This window comes from Triticum dicoccoides, chromosome 3B (genome assembly GCF_002162155.2).
Source record: "Triticum dicoccoides isolate Atlit2015 ecotype Zavitan chromosome 3B, WEW_v2.0, whole genome shotgun sequence".
Taxonomy (NCBI): Eukaryota; Viridiplantae; Streptophyta; class Magnoliopsida; order Poales; family Poaceae; genus Triticum; species Triticum dicoccoides.
Genome location: NC_041385.1, coordinates 149,892,104 through 149,909,954, shown reverse-complemented (window position 1 = coordinate 149,909,954; position 17,851 = coordinate 149,892,104).

Genomic DNA, 17,851 nt, shown 5'->3' with positions numbered 1-17,851 from the left:
GGCTGTTCCACCAAATGACAACACGGCCAGGAGGCCGGACAAACCACTTCATAACCGCAACAGAGGAGCTACCGATGCCGAAGACGATCTACGCGAGCTCCTGGATAAGAAAGTCGGCGCGGCTAGGTCCATCTACGGATCTAAATGACACACCCCGGCGCGGGACTATGGTCACCAAAACGATCATACCGATCGGAAACCAGTTCAGAATAAACACCGAACACAACAACAGCCAACGGCATGCCACAGCACGTCCAGATACAGAGGGGCTTCTCACCCCCTGTGCTTCGCCAAAGAAGTACTCGACCATGAATTTCCATAGGGTTTTAAACCTGTAAACATAGAGGCATACGACGGAACGACAGACCCAGGGGTCTGGATCGAGGATTTTATCCTGCATATACACATGGCTCGTGGGGACGATGTAACACCCCAAAATTTAACCATGAATTGATTATTAAAATTTTGCCAGGAGATTAAAAATTTTACTTCCTGAATTTTTCTATTGATTTCAGAACCTCTCTTTTCTTTGATATTGTGGAGTTTTTACCTCAAGAGGAAACTTTCCAAATATATTATTGGACTTGTATACTCTCTCAATAAAACAATTCTTTATCAGTGGATTTATTTGCATAATTGTTTTTCCTGAGCTTTATTCTTTTAAAATGATTTTTCATAAGTTTTAGAGCCTCTTTTGCACTGCAACCATTTGACAAAATCATCTAAAATTTTCACTAAAATTTGGCGATGTCATGTGGTGCTTTTAAATCACTCTGGAGCAAAAATATCTTTTATTCATTGAATTTTTTTAGCTCTACCCCAAGTTTTCAAAACTAGTCCAGTTGGTACCTTTGCACTACAACCCCTTTAAAATAATCCTTTAAAAAAATTACCAAGTATTTGGGGATGACAGTAGATACATATAAATCATTTTTATGCAAAAACCCATGAATGTTCTTTGCAAAAATTGAGCAAAACCCCCTCTTTTGCTCTCTAGACCAGTTTGGCCTTTTCTACTGCAACTCCATTTTGTGTTGCTCTGTTACACATGATTCTTTTTCCTACTTATAGTCCTCCCTACCAAACCCTTAAGTCCATAAGAGTGGCCCCATGGGAGTATTTTTTGGTCCATAAAATGATAGCCTTTAGTTTCTGCCCAACACTGGTTTTCTCAAATTTTTGCACTAACAAGTGTCTGATCTGGACTAACTAACCTTGCCACCATCTCCTACACCTAATAAGACACTGATCTGGAGATTTTGGCCACCCCAAGAACTGCCTAGATGCCTTTAGCTTTCTGTCGAAAACCTTGTGTGCATGGCCAGTTTTGGCATGGTTTTCAGTTGGCATTGTAAACTTGATCCTCTAACCTAACTAACTTGTCCACTAAGCTCCTAGCTAACCCTAACCCAGGCCTGCTAATCCCCAGCCTCACCCTAGCCCTTTTGCATGCCCTGGCATTGCGTCGAGCACGTAGCATGTGTGTGCTGGGAGCGCCCAGAGCGCGCGTTTTGCACGTGTGTGCGCACGGGTCGCCGCGTCCGGCCCCTGGCCTTTGCTCACCTGCAGATCCACGGTCGTCCTCATCCACTCCCAAGAACGCTCCAGGCCGCCCCTGGAGCCCCACAGCGTCGTCGTCAGGTCGGCCACGGCGGCTAGCGACTAGCCACAGTGAGCTCCTGCCATGGACGGCGCCGCCCGAGCCACACGCATGCGCCAGCTGCCCACTAGAGTCATTCGAGCTCATCCACAAGCTCGTCTGCAAGAACTCGTTGCCGCCACATCCTCCGGCAGCAACAGAACGGCGGTCCGCCGGTGTCCTTATCCACGGCCGCGGAACCGACGTAGCTGCGCTATAAGTAGAGGCCCCTGGACCCATCCAGACCCTCAAGCAGCCTCGTACCACCCCACTAGCGCGCCCCACGGCCAGCAAGCGACGGCGGGAGGCCTTCTTCCTCACCTCCGACCGATTCGGCCGCCGCCACCCTCCGGCCCCATCCGTCACAAACAGAGCCGCCCCCACCCTTCCAGCACCACCACCCGACTCCTCTTCGTCTTGCAGAGCCGCCCAAACCCCCAGCTGCGACGGAGAGCCACCAAAGCCCAAACCCCCAAATCATCCCGAAGCCATCTCCGCCGCGAAGCTCACCGTCGGCGACTCCCTTCACCCTCACCAGTCGTTCGACCACCGGGAGGACCTCCCTAGAGTGGTGGATCCATCCCCGCCCTCATAACCCCGCGGGGAAGCGCCGTTCGTCGACGGTGATCGCCGGAGTCCCGCCTCCGCTCGGTCAGAGGAAAAAGGAGGGAGAGGCGACTGGTAAAACCTGACCAGCGGGCCCCATGGACCCACTGTCAGTGACTCACGCGCCAGTCCACGCTGGATAAGTGAAGGCGTAAACACCAGAGTACATCTTCGACGTGTCTTATTCCGAAATGTTTTTCTTTTTTCTGTTTTATTTAAAAACAGAATTTTGACCAAACTTTGACTGGCTATATCTTTTAAACTATAACACCAAATGAGTTGATTCTTTTTCCTACCTCTTTCAAATTTTGTCTAGTTTATTTTCAGATTTATTTGAAAATTTTCAGACAACTTTTTTTGTACTGTTTTGAAACTATGTATTAATTCAAAAAAAATAGGATTTTGGAGAGAGAAGAAAGCTTTCAAAAGTTTTGGAAAGCACCCTGCCTCTCCACAACTTGAAGGCAAGCATTCTGAACCCTGGCATAATATTGCCGTGTGTTGTTTGATACGGTTACAACACCTCTCGTCTTGGATTTTTCGTTATTTTATTGTGATGGTATGAACATACTCATAAGTGCATATTGATGATTCCGTGCTATTGGAATTTGATACGATGTGATAGTAATCACCCTCGTATGCCTATCATGCCTATCGGAAGGAAGCCGGGAAAGCCTCTGTCTTGGGTAGACACGAGCTTGACTCCGGTCTTCGTCGAGACGGTTGTGTCCGGTATGGCATAGTAAGGTATGATGAGATGTGATTCTGTCTATTGGTTGGAAACATATTTGTTATGCTAATCGTGCAGGTAACACTTAAACCTCCTGAGTCAACCATAGATCGAGTCTTGTTCCAGTAACCCCCATACCTGTTTCATACTACCACTTGTCCCTGCCGTAGGTAGCGTACGATTCAGTAAGTTGTCAACCCCTTTCTAGCACACACCATACAGAGAGGCCATGGTGGAAGATACCGGCTACATCCGGTAGGCATGCCACCTGGCCCGGGGGCATGGGTGTTTCCGGTTGTAGCCGAGGGGGTAGCTCCCCTAGTTTGCATGCGTTATAAATTTTGTGATCCCATGCTACTCGAGGTTGTAGCCTCCCCACTTAGAGTTTTTCTTAATGAGTGTTGTGGGTGATTCCAGACACCGGTAAGTCAGGCTGGTGTGTGCGGTCAAGTGTCTTTACAACTAAAAGACCATAGGCGGAATTAGTCCTGATGGACTAACGGAATCCGTTACTCGTGGGTAAAGTGTACACCCTCTACAGAGATTATATCTATTCGAATAGCCGTGTCCATGGTTAAGGACTACAGTCTGGGTTGGGTCAAGTGTCAGTCTTGGTGTCGGTCTTTGGGGGGGAACTGCTAAAACAAAACATGGATTATGACTTGTGACTCATGATGATTATGGTTATTATTATTATGGACTAACCCTTTATATTATTTGAATTTTTGAGTATCCCTAGGACGGTTCTACCTCCTGGATATTCACTGTGATAGTTTACTTTATAAGCCCTTTATATGGTGTCGCACAGACGCCCGACTGTGGCATGCTTGTTATTTATTTACTATAAGCCCTTTATGTGGTGTCGCTGAGACGCCCGACTGTGGCATGTTTGTTATATAATTACCTTATAAGCACTTTATGTGGTGTCGCACAGACGCCCGACTGTGGCATGCTTGTTATTTATTTACTATAAGCCCTTTATGTGGTGTCGCTGAGACGCCCGACTGTGGCATGTTTGTTATATAGTTACCTTATAAGCCCTTTATGTGGTGTCGTACAGACGCCCGACTGTGGCATGTTTGTTATATAATTACCTTATAAGCCCTTTATGTGGTGTCACTGAGAAGCCTGACTGTGGCATGCTTGTTATTTGTTTACGGTATAAGCCCTTTATGTGGTGTCGCTCAGACGCCCGACTGAGGCATTCTATCTCTACTCTCTAATTTCATTATTTGTGTGTTATGTGAATAACTTGCTTACGTGCATCATGGTTTTTTTATGACTGACGTTGCGATCATAGAATATTTCAGAGCATGATTATCGTTTGTTATATTATACCCGTGTTCGTAATGTTTGCGAGTACATTCAAAGTACTCACTGGCTTGTCCCTGGCTATTGTCTTGGCCAGATTTCTTGCTTGGAGAGGAGCATTGCGATGACAGCCCCGGAACCTAATCAATGGTGATAGCAGCCTCGCGAAGATAGGAGTTATCCAGGTCAGCTGTTCCTGTGGGAATTGGAGTCCCATAGACGCTGAAAGACCACAAACCGCTTCCGCCATCAACCACTAGAAACCTTGTGTTGTACTCATAGGCCAGAATGGTCTTGTACTACATATTTTGTAATTTACTTGGAATTTCTGTATTAAGTTTGTGCCTCATCGGCTAACAGTAATCCTGGGGCTGGTGAGCACAAGGGCAATTTTCTGGGAAATTAATATCCAGAAAATCTGGTCCTGACAAACTTGGTATCAAAGCCAGGTCTGACCATTGGCTAATCATATCTTAGCCAGGTCAATAAACCTAGGTTAACCAACCCACCTGACCATAACCTAACCCCGGCCAAGCTTCTCGCGTAAGATAGCCCCAGAGTGACCCGACACCTTTTGGCAGTCGGTGCCCAACCTATCAGCCTAGCCTGTCGATCACGCGCCAGTGACCGACACATAAATTGTCTCATTCGCAAGCGTGCGAAGGAAGACTTCGTCCCCTTTTTCTATAAAAAGGGCATGCTAACCTCAACACAGCACAGCACAACCTCTTCCCCCAAACCAAGCCATAATGCCTGGCCCCGCCATGCACAATGAAACCACGGCAAATAACCTTGGAGGTTTTGTGACCGTGCTATTAAACCTCACTCGCCGTGCCTTTGCATTAGAGGAGCCCCCAGAATATGTTGTGTACCAAGGACCCATGAGCGGGGAGAGCCGTAAATTCTGGGCCACTGTACACATCTATGGTAGGGGTCTATCGTCAGAACGCCCCTATAGGTTCACCGGAAGGACAACTTCCTTTGAGCCACAAGCCATCCAACTAGCTTCTCGAGAGGCTATAGTTCAACTCCGACACTTGTCGCCCATAGTCAACTATCGCTCGTTCTACTACTACCCTAGCCGTGACGGGTATGGTAGGCCACCCTAGGTTGTTAACGGAGATCACAAGGCGGATCCTGCATTGTTGCATCTGGTGCGCTATGTGGGTGCACTAGAGGAACTGTTCGATCAAATCACCCTTTATCTGATCGCAGCTCGTGGAGAGCTGGTCCGCCGAGCCGCGACAAGAGGAGAAGATGAGCCCGACACCGACAGCCCAGTCGTGCTGTTCGGACACCCGATCGAGTCCTTGAGGACTGCCCCGGCCATCGACCAAAATACTTTGGTGTCCCCGGAAGTACTTCGTCGCCTTTTGGGAACACGCTCTAGCGGGATTGGGGCCAACAATCCCCGGGATTGTCACCATCGCTACCCCGACCCGGCAGCCCCTCAACCCCCTCCCGCTAATCCCGACGGCGAAACCCGTGGAGAATCCTCGACGTCCACAAGGCAGGCTCGTTTAGATATAAACGAGGTAGACTAAGTCACTCGAGTAGTACCGAGTCTCGGTATGCCCCGCCTTGTAATTATGTAATCTTGCATCACCTTGAATAATCGCAGCCTGCTTGTGTGCCTCTGTTTTAATAGTAGCCTTGCATAAATATGTTAGCGTGCGGTTGCATTTTTTAATTCCGAGCATAGCTACCAAAACCACACCGACGACACACACAGTAATACATCACTTTTATGAGATATGTGTATCTGTAGCATTGACCCCGACCCCATGGAGCAGACTCGATAAACTAGTTACCCTTCACCTCGGTACATAACCCAACCCCAATGCTATATAAAAAGGTCACCTCGTGACCTTACCAAGTACCCCCTCACCTTGAGCACCACTCGCACAACCATTTCCATTGCCATGCCGAGCACTAGTATTTATCTGAGAACTCCAGATGCAACTCCAGGTAGCTTTGTTAAAATTTTGTGGGACTTTACCTGCAGTACCATGAGTGCTATCCATCCACCCCAGTACGAGTTGCTCAAATCGAGGATCACCCCATCCACCTCAAAATATTTGGTAGTGGTGCACGTCCCTCCCGCAAACCCAAACCAAGGCCCCACGGAAGCCTCCTTCGTGGGGAAATCTATGCCGACTCCGCATATGGCCATAGAAGCCGCTGCATACGAAGCGATTACTCGCCTTCAATTCGTGGTACCCTATGCCAGCGAACGAGGGTATTATTACTTCCCGAGTTGGGCAGCACCCGGAGAAGTAGCATCTTTTCCCGATGAACGAATCGAGAGAGACCCAGTACTGGCCAACCTTGCCCGGTATGTCATCGCTCAGGAGCATTTGACCCAACGAGTGATGGGTTATCTCCAGAGCCTCGCTGATTTGAATCCTCAGATCGCCATCGACAGACCACTGAGGCCCAACCAGGAGAGGCACATTCATTGACTAGTTAATCCACTTCCCCCGATAGAAGAAGAGTGTGCCCCGATTCCAGGGACTTTTTCTCAGGACCCTGTCCAATTACCATTGTCGTTGTAAATGTCATTGCTGTGTTTATTGTCCCTGCATTTTATTTATGTGTTGCAACTTATATGTGGTATCCTAAATTTGTGCGGTGAATTGAATCTTTAATTTCAATCAATGTGAGTGGTTTTTACTATGGTAAAATTTTATTAACTGTTTTCACTCTCGGTAAATCCTGAAGTGAGATTTTTCCCGGAGTTGTTGCAGCATATATTTCTTCACGGCATAGATTTTTTATTATTATTCACGCAGCACCATGACAGCAGACTCACGATCCCAACCACTCGACCTAGTGCAAATCCACGTGCACACTTCCGCACCAAACTAATCACCTCCCTAACACCCCACAGTCTCAGAGGGAGAGATTTGTGAGTAATTGCTCAGATACAAGTTACCTCCAGCACCCTAATAGCAGTTAGCACCTGACACCGCACCTAATCCTCGTGATCACCGCCACCGTGGAGAGCTAACACTCGAGCGGCAGCATCACGACGATCATCGAGGATCATCACACACAGAAGCACAGAGAACCCCAGCAATGCCGCCAACCCTCCACACATCAGGATCACGTACCAGTCCGGCATCACCTCTGCCATTAGAGCCTCATCTCGAGCTCCTGCAGACAGAAATGGAGAAGAAGGGAGGAGGAGGAGAAGCGAGGTCAGGTGGAGGAAGAAGAAAGGAGCACCACGGTCGTTTTATAGCTCGAGATCAGTGTACGGTGGGCGAAGTCCACCAGCGCCGCTCGTCGCTCGATCGCTGGTGTTCAGAGGCGCATCCGCAAGCAGTGCCGACAGCGCACTGGCCCACGAGGTGAGTGCACGTTGCACCAGCAGCTAGCACGCCGCGCACTACCGCAGTACGGCCTAGATGCCCTACGAGCTAGACGTTGCCGGTGGAGAAAGCATGGGAAAGCGCGCGGGAGAGAGGAAGAAGAGAGAGCTAGAGGTAGAGGAAGAGACCGACAGTGGACCCCGGGTCCACCTGTCAGCCACAGAGAGCACTGTGCTCTCGAGTACGACCAGCGTATTTTTCAGTAATTTAGAAGTTTATTCTAAATTTACTGTAACCAATGGTAGAAATTTACCGAAGATTTTTTTCATGCAACGCCAGCATGCCACACTGTAGTTTTGCACCACTTATTGCCCACTCACTGTAGCTACGTTTTAATTACATAAGTAGGGCGGTTATTTTTGTGATAGTAGGAGTAAAATAAAACAACCCTTAGCGACGAGATTTTTTCTTAAGGGGGTAGTGTTGTAACATCCCAAAATTTAACCATGAATTGATTATTAAAATTTTGCGAGGAGATTAAAAAAATTACTTCCTGAATTTTTCTTTTGATTTCAGAACCTCTCTTTTCTTTGATATTGTGGAGTTTTTACCTCAAGAGGAAACTTTCCAAAAATATTATTGGACTTGTATACTCTCTCAATAAAACAATTCTTTATCAGTGGATTTATTTGCATAATTGTTTTTCCTGAGCTTTATTCTTTTAAAATGATTTTTCATAAGTTTTAGAGCCTCTTTTGCACTGCAACCATTTGATAAAAGCATCTAAAATTTTCACCAAAATTTGGGGATGTCATGTGGTGCTTTTGAATCACTCTGGAGCAAAAATATCTTTTATTATTGAAATTTTTTAGCTCTACCCCAAGTTTTCAAAACTAGTCCAGTTGGTACCTTTGCACTACAACCCCTTTAAATAATCCTTTAAAAAATTTACCAAGTATTTGGAGATGATAGTAGATACATATAAATCATTTTTATGCAAAAACCCATGAATGTTCTTTGCAAAAATTGAGCAAACCCCCCTCTTTTGCTCTCCGGACCAGTTTGGCCTTTTCTACTGCAACTCCATTTTGTGTTGCTCTGTTACACATGATTCTTTTTCCTACTTATAGTCCTCCCTACCAAACCCTTAAGTCCAGAAGAGTGGCCCCATGGGAGTATTTTTGGTCCATAAAATGATAGCCTTTAGTTTCTGCCCAACACTGGTTTTCTCAAATTTTTGCACTAACAAGTGTCTGGTCTGGACTAACTAACCTTGCCACCATCTCCTACACCTAATGAGACACTGATCTGGAGATTTTGGCCACCCCAAGAAAAACCACCACTTAATGTACTGTAATGAGCTTATTCTTTATTTATATTGGTGTTAAACCTACTGTATTCCAACTTCTCTATGGTTCATACCCCCCCCTCCCTGATACTAGCCATAGATTCATCAAAATAAGCAAACAACACACGAAAAAGAGAATCTGTCAAAAACAGAACAGTCTGTAGTAATATGTATCATTCGAGTACTTCTGTAACTCCAACAATTCTGAAATAAATTGGTGGACCTGAAGAATTTTTCTATTAATCATCTTCAAAAAGAATCAACCTGAAATCACTCTCCAGTAAATAATGGCAGCTAATCTCGTGAGCATGAAAGATTCTGTTTTTTACAGCAAGATCACATAGACTTCACCCAAGTCTTCCCAAAGGTCCTACTTGGCACAAACACTAATTGAAACATGAAACCACATATAAACAGAGGCTAGATGAATTATTTATTACTAAACAGGAGCAAAAAGCAAAGAACAAAAATAAAATTGGGTTGCCTCCCAACAAGCGCTAACGTTTAACGCCCCTAGCTAGGCATGATGATTTCAATGATGTTCACATAAAAGATAGGAATTGAAACATAAAGAGAGCATCATGTAGAATATGACTAGAATATTTAAGTCTAACCCACTTCTTATGCATAGGGATTTTGTGAGCAAACAACTTATGGGAACAATAATCAACTAGCATAGGAAGGCAAAACAAGCATAACTTCAAAACTTTAAGCACATAGAGAGGAAACTTGATATTATTGCAATTTCTACAAGCATATGTTCCTCCCTCATAATAATTTTCAGTAGCATCATGAATGAATTCAACCATATAACCGGCAGCTAAAGCATTCTTTTCATGATCTAATTGCATAGAAATTTTACTACTCTCCACATAAGCAAATTTATTATCATCAATAGTAGTGGGAGCAAACTCAACAAAATAAATATAATGTGAAGCATAATCCAATGGAAAACTAAAATCAAGATGACAAGCTTCATGGTTATCTTTATTCTTTATAGCATACGTGTCATCATAATAATCATCATAAATAGGAGGCATGCTTTCATCATAATAAATTTGGTCATCAAAACTTGGGGGACAAAAAATATCATCTTCATCAAACATAGCATACCCAAGCTTGTGGCTTTGCATATAATTAGCATCATGGGTATTCAAAGAATTCATACTAACAACATTGTAATCATGCTCATCATTCAAAGATTTAGTGCCAAACATTTTAATGCATTCTTCTTCTAGTACTTGGGCACAATTTTCCTTTCCATCATTTTCACAAAATACATTAAAAAGATGAAGCATATGAGGCACCGTTAATTCCATTTTTTGTAGTTTTCTTTTATAGATAAACAAGTGATAAAACAAGAAACAAAAAGATCCGATTGCAAGATCTAAAGATATACCTTCAAGCACTCACCTCGCCGGCAACAGCGCCAGAAAAGAGCTTGATGTCTACTACGCAACCTTCTCCTTGTAGACGTTGTTGGGCCTCAAAGTGCAGAGGTTTGTAGGAAAGTAGCAAATTTTCCTCAAGTGGATGACCTAAGGTTTATCAATCAGTGGGAGGCGTAGGATGAAGATGGTCTCTCTCAAACAACCCTGCAACCAAATAACAAAGAGTCTCTTGTGTCCCCAACACACCCAATACAATGGTAAATTGTATAGGTGCACTAGTTCGGCGAAAAGATGGTGATACAAGTGCAATATGGATGGTAGGTATAGGTTTTTATAATCTGAAAATATAAAAACAGCAAGGTAACTAATGATAAAAGTGAGCGTAAACGGTATTGCAATGCTAGGAAACAAGGCCCAGGGTTCATACTTTCACTAGTGCAAGTTCTTTCAACAATAATAACATAACTGGATCATATAACTATCCCTCAACATGCAACAAAGAGTCACTCCAAAGTCACTAATAGCGGAGAACAAACGAAGAGATTATTGTAGGGTACGAAACCACCTCAAAGTTATCCTTTCTGATCGATCTATTCAAGAGTCCGTAGTAAAATAACACAAAGCTATTCTTTCCGTTCGATCTATCATAAAGTTCGTACTAGAATAACACCTTAAGACACAAAGCAACCAAAACCCTAATGTCACCTAGATACTCCAATGTCACCTCAAGTATCCGTGGGCATGATTATACGATATGCATCACACAATCTCAGATTCATCTATTCAACCAACACAAACTACTTGCAAGAGTGCCGCAAAGTTTCTACCAGAGAGTCAAGACGAAAATGTGTGCCAACCCCTATGCATAAGTTCATTGAACCCGCAAGTTGATCACCAAAACATACATCAAGTAAATCATGTGAATAGCCCATTGTCACCACAGATAAGCACGGCAAGACATACATCAAGTGTTCTCAAATCCTTAAAGACTCAATCCGACAAGACAACTTCAAGGGGAAAACTCAGTTCATTGGGGAGAAACATCATAAGATCCAACTATAATAGCAAAGCTCGCGATACATCAAGATCGTATCAAGTCAAGAACAAGAGAGAGAGAGAGAGAGAGAGAGAGAGAGATCAAACACATAGCTACTGGTACATACCCTCAGCCCCAAGGGTGAACTACTCCCTCCTCGTCATGGAGAGCGCCGGGATGATGAAGATGGCCACCGGTGAGGGATCCCCCCTCCGGCAGGGTGCCGGAACAGGGTCTCGATTGGTTTTTGGTGGCTACAGAGGCTTGTGGCGGCGAAAGAAGTCGGTCAGGGGAGCCACGAGGGGCCCATGAGGGTGGGAGCATGCCCAGGGGCGTAGGGCGCGCCCTGGACCCTCGTGGCCACCTTGAAGCTTCCCTGACATCTACTCTAAGTCTCCTGGGTTGCTTCCGTTCCAAAAATAACTCTCCCGAAGGTTTCATTCCGTTTGGACTCCGTTTGATATCGTTTTCTTTGAAACACTAAAATAGGCAAAAAAACAGCAATTCGGGCTGGGCCTCCGGTTAGTAGGTTAGTCCCAAAAATGATATAAAAGTGTAAAGTAAAGCCCATAAACATCCAAAACAGGTAATATAATAGCATGGAACAATCAAAAGTTATAGATACGTTGGAGACGTATCACTACTTCTTCAGCTTGCGTTAGTTTTTCCCTTGAAGAGGAAAGGGTGATGCAGCAAAGTAGAGATAAGTATTTCCCTCAGTTTGAGAACCAAGGTATCAATACAGTAGGAGACAACGCACAAATCACCGAATACCTGCACAAACAATCAAACAACTTGCACCCAACACGATAAAGGGGTTGCCAATCCCTTCACGGTTACTTGCAAAAGTGAGATCTGATGGAGATAGATAAATGGTAAAGTAAATATTTTTGGTATTTTTGGTTTATAGATCAGAAGTAAAAGATTGCAGAAATAGTAGATCAAAAACTAATATGATGGAAAATAGAAGATCGGAAACTAATATGATGGAAAATAGACCCGGGGGCCATAGGTTTCACTAGAGGCTTCTCTCAAGATAGCAAATAATATGGTGGGTGAACAAATTACTGCCGACTGAGGGAGTCCTGGATTAGGGGGTATCCGGACAGCCGGACTGTATGCTTCGTCTAGACTGTTGGAGTGTGAAGATACAAGAGTCAAGACTCCATCCCGTGTCCGGATGGGACTCTCCTTTGCGTGGAAGACAAGCTTGGCGATCCGGATATTATATTTCCTTCCTTGTAACCGACTCCATGTAAACCCTAGCCCTCTCCGGTGTCTATATAAACCGGAGAGTTTGGTCCTTAGAGGGATGATCACAATCATAATCATCATAGGCTAGCTTCTAGGGTTTAGCCTCTACGATCTCGTGGTAGGTCAACTCTTGTACTACTCATATCATCAATATCAATCAAGCAGGAAGTAGGGTTTTACCTCCATCGAGAGGGCCCGAACCTACGTAAACATTGTGTCCCTTACCTCCTGTTACCATTAGCCTAAGACCACAGATCGGGACCCCCTACCCGAGATCCGCCGGTTTTGACACCGACATTGGTGCTTTCATTGAGAGCTCCTCTGTGTAGTTGCTGCAAGGCTTGATGGCTCCTTCAATCATCAACAACAACACGGTCCAGGGTGAGACTTTTCTCCCCGGACAGATCTTCGTGTTCGGTGGCTTCGCACTGCGGGCCAATTCACTTGGCCATCTGGAGAAGATCGACAGCTACACCCCTGGCGACCAGGCCGGGCTCAGATACCTAAACTACACGGACAATATCCGCGGAGACTTGATCTTCGACGGGTTCGGGCCTACGCCAGGAGCGCCGGACAATCACGATGAGCATGGCTTAGACCTGCTATCGGACAATGCTCAGGATATCACCCCCGCAGGAGCCCCAGACCTAAATCCGGAGCAGATTGCGTCGCCCGAGGACGGGCGGATGGACACCGTCCCGCGGGCCACCCACTCATCGGTGTTAGAGCCGAACACAGGCCTCACCCCTAATGAAGCCTGTGACACCGGACCCCCGGACTTGTATCCAGCTGTAGGTTCCAGTCTGCGTGCCCCCGAGCCCGCCAAAACTGGATGGGCTCCCGTAATGGAGTTCACCACTGTGGATGTCTTCCAGCACTCGCCTTTTGGCGACGTGCTGAACTCGTTAAAATCTCTCTCTTTGTCAGGGGACTCTTGGTCGAACTATGTCCGGCTCGAGTGGGAAGCAGGATACGAAGGAATTCATTGCCCACCCACCACCCACTTCATTGCCACTGTCGACGATGTATCAGACGTGCTTGACTTCGACTTGGACGGTATGGACGACGATGCAGGAGAAGATTCAGAATCACTGGGGCACTAGACTACCACCTCGTCATATGATATATACATGGTGGACACGCCCAAGGAGAATGATGGCGACAATCCGGAAGAAAAAACAATTGGGCAAAAGAAAAAATGACGGCAGAGACATCGCTCCAAGTCCAGCAACAGTAAAAATAGCGACAAGAACGCCAGAAAGATCGACACCCCAGTCAACTCCGAAGGCAACAACGACCATATGGATCCAGCAATGGAGCAGGATGAACCAGGTCACGCCGAACACGGCTCGGAGCAGACGCCCGATCACAATAATCCCGAGGGACGAATTAATCAAACCGCCCCAGGACAAGAACACAGTCCGGATGACGATGCATTCATCATCCCGGAAACATGCTTGGAACGAGATGACCTCCATAGAAGGCTTATGGCCACTGCGAGAAGTCTGAAGCAGCAGAAGCAATGGCTAAAGGTCGAACAGGAAACGCTCAATCGCAGATGGAATAAAGTGCTCGACACTGAAGAAAAGTACGGCGACGATCGCCATACAAAGAGCTACCCAAAACGCAAGCTGCTACCAGAATTCGACGACGAGGCTGTTCCACCAAATGACAACACGGCCAGGAGGCCGGACAAACCACTTCATAACCGCAACAGAGGAGCTACCGATGCCGAACACGATCTACGTGAGCTCCTGGATAAGAAAGTCGGCGCGGCTAGGTCCATCTACGGATCTAAAGGACACACCCCGGCGCGGGACTATGGTCACCAAAACGATCATACCGATCGGAAACCAGTTCAGAATAAACACTGAACACAACAACAGCCAACGGCATGCCACAGCACGTCCAGATACAGAGGGGCTTCTCACCCCCTGTGCTTCGCCAAAGAAGTACTCGACCATGAATTTCCACAGGGTTTTAAACCTGTAAACATAGAGGCATACGACGGAACGACAGACCCAGGGGTCTGGATCGAGGATTTTATCCTGCATATACACATGGCTCGTGGGGACGATGTAACACCCCAAAATTTAACCATGAATTGATTATTAAAATTTTGCCAGGAGATTAAAACTTTTACTTCCTGAATTTTTCTATTAATTTCAGAACCTCTCTTTTCTTTGATATTGTGGAGTTTTTACCTCAAGAGGAAACTTTCCAAATATATTATTGGACTTGTATACTCTCTCAATAAAACAATTCTTTATCAGTGGATTTATTTGCATAATTGTTTTTCCTGAGCTTTATTCTTTTAAAATGATTTTTCATAAGTTTTAGAGCCTCTTTTGCACTGCAACCATTTGACAAAATCATCTAAAATTTTCACTAAAATTGGCGATGTCATGTGGTGCTTTTAAATCACTCTAGAGCAAAAATATCTTTTATTCATTGAATTTTTTTAGCTCTACCCCAAGTTTTCAAAACTAGTCCAGTTGGTACCTTTGCACTACAACCCCTTTAAAATAATCCTTTAAAAATTTTACCAAGTATTTGGGGATGACAGTAGATACATATAAATCATTTTTATGCAAAAACCCATGAATGTTCTTTGCAAAAATTGAGCAAAACCCCCTCTTTTGCTCTCTAGACCAGTTTGGCCTTTTCTACTGCAACTCCATTTTGTGTTGCTCTGTTACACATGATTCTTTTTCCTACTTATAGTCCTCCCTACCAAACCCTTAAGTCCAGCAGAGTGGCCCCATGGGAGTATTTTTTGGTCCATAAAATGATAGCCTTTTGTTTCTGCCCAACACTGGTTTTCTCAAATTTTTGCACTAACAAGTGTCTGGTCTGGACTAACTAACCTTGCCACCATCTCCTACACCTAATAAGACACTGATCTGGAGATTTTGGCCACCCCAAGAACTGCCTAGATACCTTTAGCTTTCTGCCGAACACCTTGTGTGCATGGCCAGTTTTGGCATGGTTTTCAGTTGGCATTGTAAACTTGATCCTCTAACCTAACTAACTTGTCCACTAAGCTCCTAGCTAACCCTAACCCAGGCCTGCTAATCCCCAGCCTCAGCCTAGCCCTTTTGCATGCCCTGGCATTGCGTCGAGCACGTAGCATGTGTGTGCTGGGAGCGCCCAAAGCGCGCGTTTTGCACGTGCGTGCGCACGGGTCGCCGCGTCCGGCCCCTGGCCTTTGCTCACCTGCAGAGCCACGGTCGTCCTCATCCACTCCCAAGAACGCTCCAGGCCGCCCCTGGAGCCCCACAGCGTCGTCGTCAGGTCGGCCACGGCGGCTAGCGACTAGCCACAGTGAGCTCCTGCCATGGACGGCGCCGCCCGAGCCACACGCATGCGCCAGCTGCCCTCTAGAGTCGTTCGAGCTCATCCACAAGCTCGTCTGCAAGAACTCGTCGCCGCCACGTCCTCCGGCAGCAACAGAACGGCGGTCCGCCGGCGTCCTTATCCACGGCCGTGGAACCGACGTAGCTGCGCTATAAGTAGAGGCCCCTGGACCCATCCAGACCCTCAAGCAGCCTCGTACCACCCCACTAGCACGCCCCACGGCCAGCAAGCGACGGCGGGAGGCCTTATTCCTCACCTCCGACCGATTCGGCCGCCGCCGCCCTCCGGCCCCATCCGTCGCAAACAGAGCCTCCCCCACCCTTCCAGCACCACCACCCGACTCCTCTTCGTCTTGCGGAGCCGCCCAAACCCCCAGCTGCGACGGAGAGCCACCAAAGCCCAAACCCCCAAATCATCCCGAAGCCATCTCCGCCGCGAAGCTCACCGCCGGCGACTCCCTTCACCCCCACCAGTCGTTCGACCACCGGGAGGACCTCCCTAGAGTGGTGGATCCATCCCCGCCCTCATGACCCCGCGGGGAAGCGCCGTTCGTCGACGGTGATCGCCGGAGTCCCGCCTCCGCTCGGGCAGAGGAAAAAGGAGGGAGAGGCGACTGGTCAAACCTGACCAGTGGGCCCCATGGACCCACTGTCAGTGACTCACGCGCCAGTCCATGCTGGATAAGTGAAGGCGTAAACACTAGAGTACGTCTTCGACGTGTCTTATTCCGAAATGTTTTTCTTTTTTTCTGTTTTATTTAAAAACAGAATTTTGACCAAACTTTGACTGGCTATATCTTTTAAACTATAACACCAAATGAGTTGATCTTTTCCTACCTCTTTCAAATTTTGTCGAGTTTATTTTCAGATTTATTTGAAAATTTTCAGACAACTTCTTTTGTACTGTTTTGAAACTATGTATTAATTCAAAAAAAATAGGATTTTGGAGAGAGAAGAAAGCTTTCAAAAGTTTTGGAAAGCACCCTGCCTCTCCACAACTTGAAGGCAAGCATTCTAAACCCTGGCATAATATTGTCGTGTGTTGTTTGATACGGTTACAACACCTCTCGTCTTGGATTTTTCGTTATTTTATTGTGATGGTATGAACATACTCATAAGTGCATATTGATGATTCCGTGCTATTGGAATTTGATACGATGTGATAGTAATCACCCTCGTATGCCTATCATGCCTATCGGAAGGAAGCCGGGAAAGCCTCTGTCTTGGGTAGACACGAGCTTGACTCCGGTCTTCGTTGAGACGGTTGTGTCCGGTATGGCATAGTAAGGTATGATGAGATGTGATTCTGTCTATTGGTTGGAAACATATTTGTTATGCTAATCGTGCAGGTAACACTTAAACCTCCTGAGTCAACCATAGATCGAGTCTTGTTCCAGTAACCCCCATACTTGTTTCATACTACCACTTGTCCCTGCCGTAGGTAGCGTACGATTCAGTAAGTTGTCAACCCCTTTCTAGCACACACCGTACAGAGAGGCCATGGTGGAAGATACCGGCTACATAGGTAGGCATGCCACCTGGCCCGGGGGCATGGGTGTTTCCGGTTGTAGCCAAGGGGGTAGCTCCCCTAGTTTGCATGCGTTATAAATTTTGTGATCCCATGCTACTCGAGGTTGTAGCCTCCCCACTTAGAGTTTTTCTTAATGAGTGTTGTGGGTGATTCCAGACACCGGTAAGTCAGGCTGGTGTGTGCGGTCAGGTGTGTTTACAACTAAAAGACCGTAGGCGGAATTAGTCCTGATGGACTAACGAAATCCGTTACTCGTGGGTAAAGAGTAAAGCCTCTACAGAGGTTATATCTATTCGAATAGCCGTGTCCATGGTTAAGGACTACAGTCTGGGTTG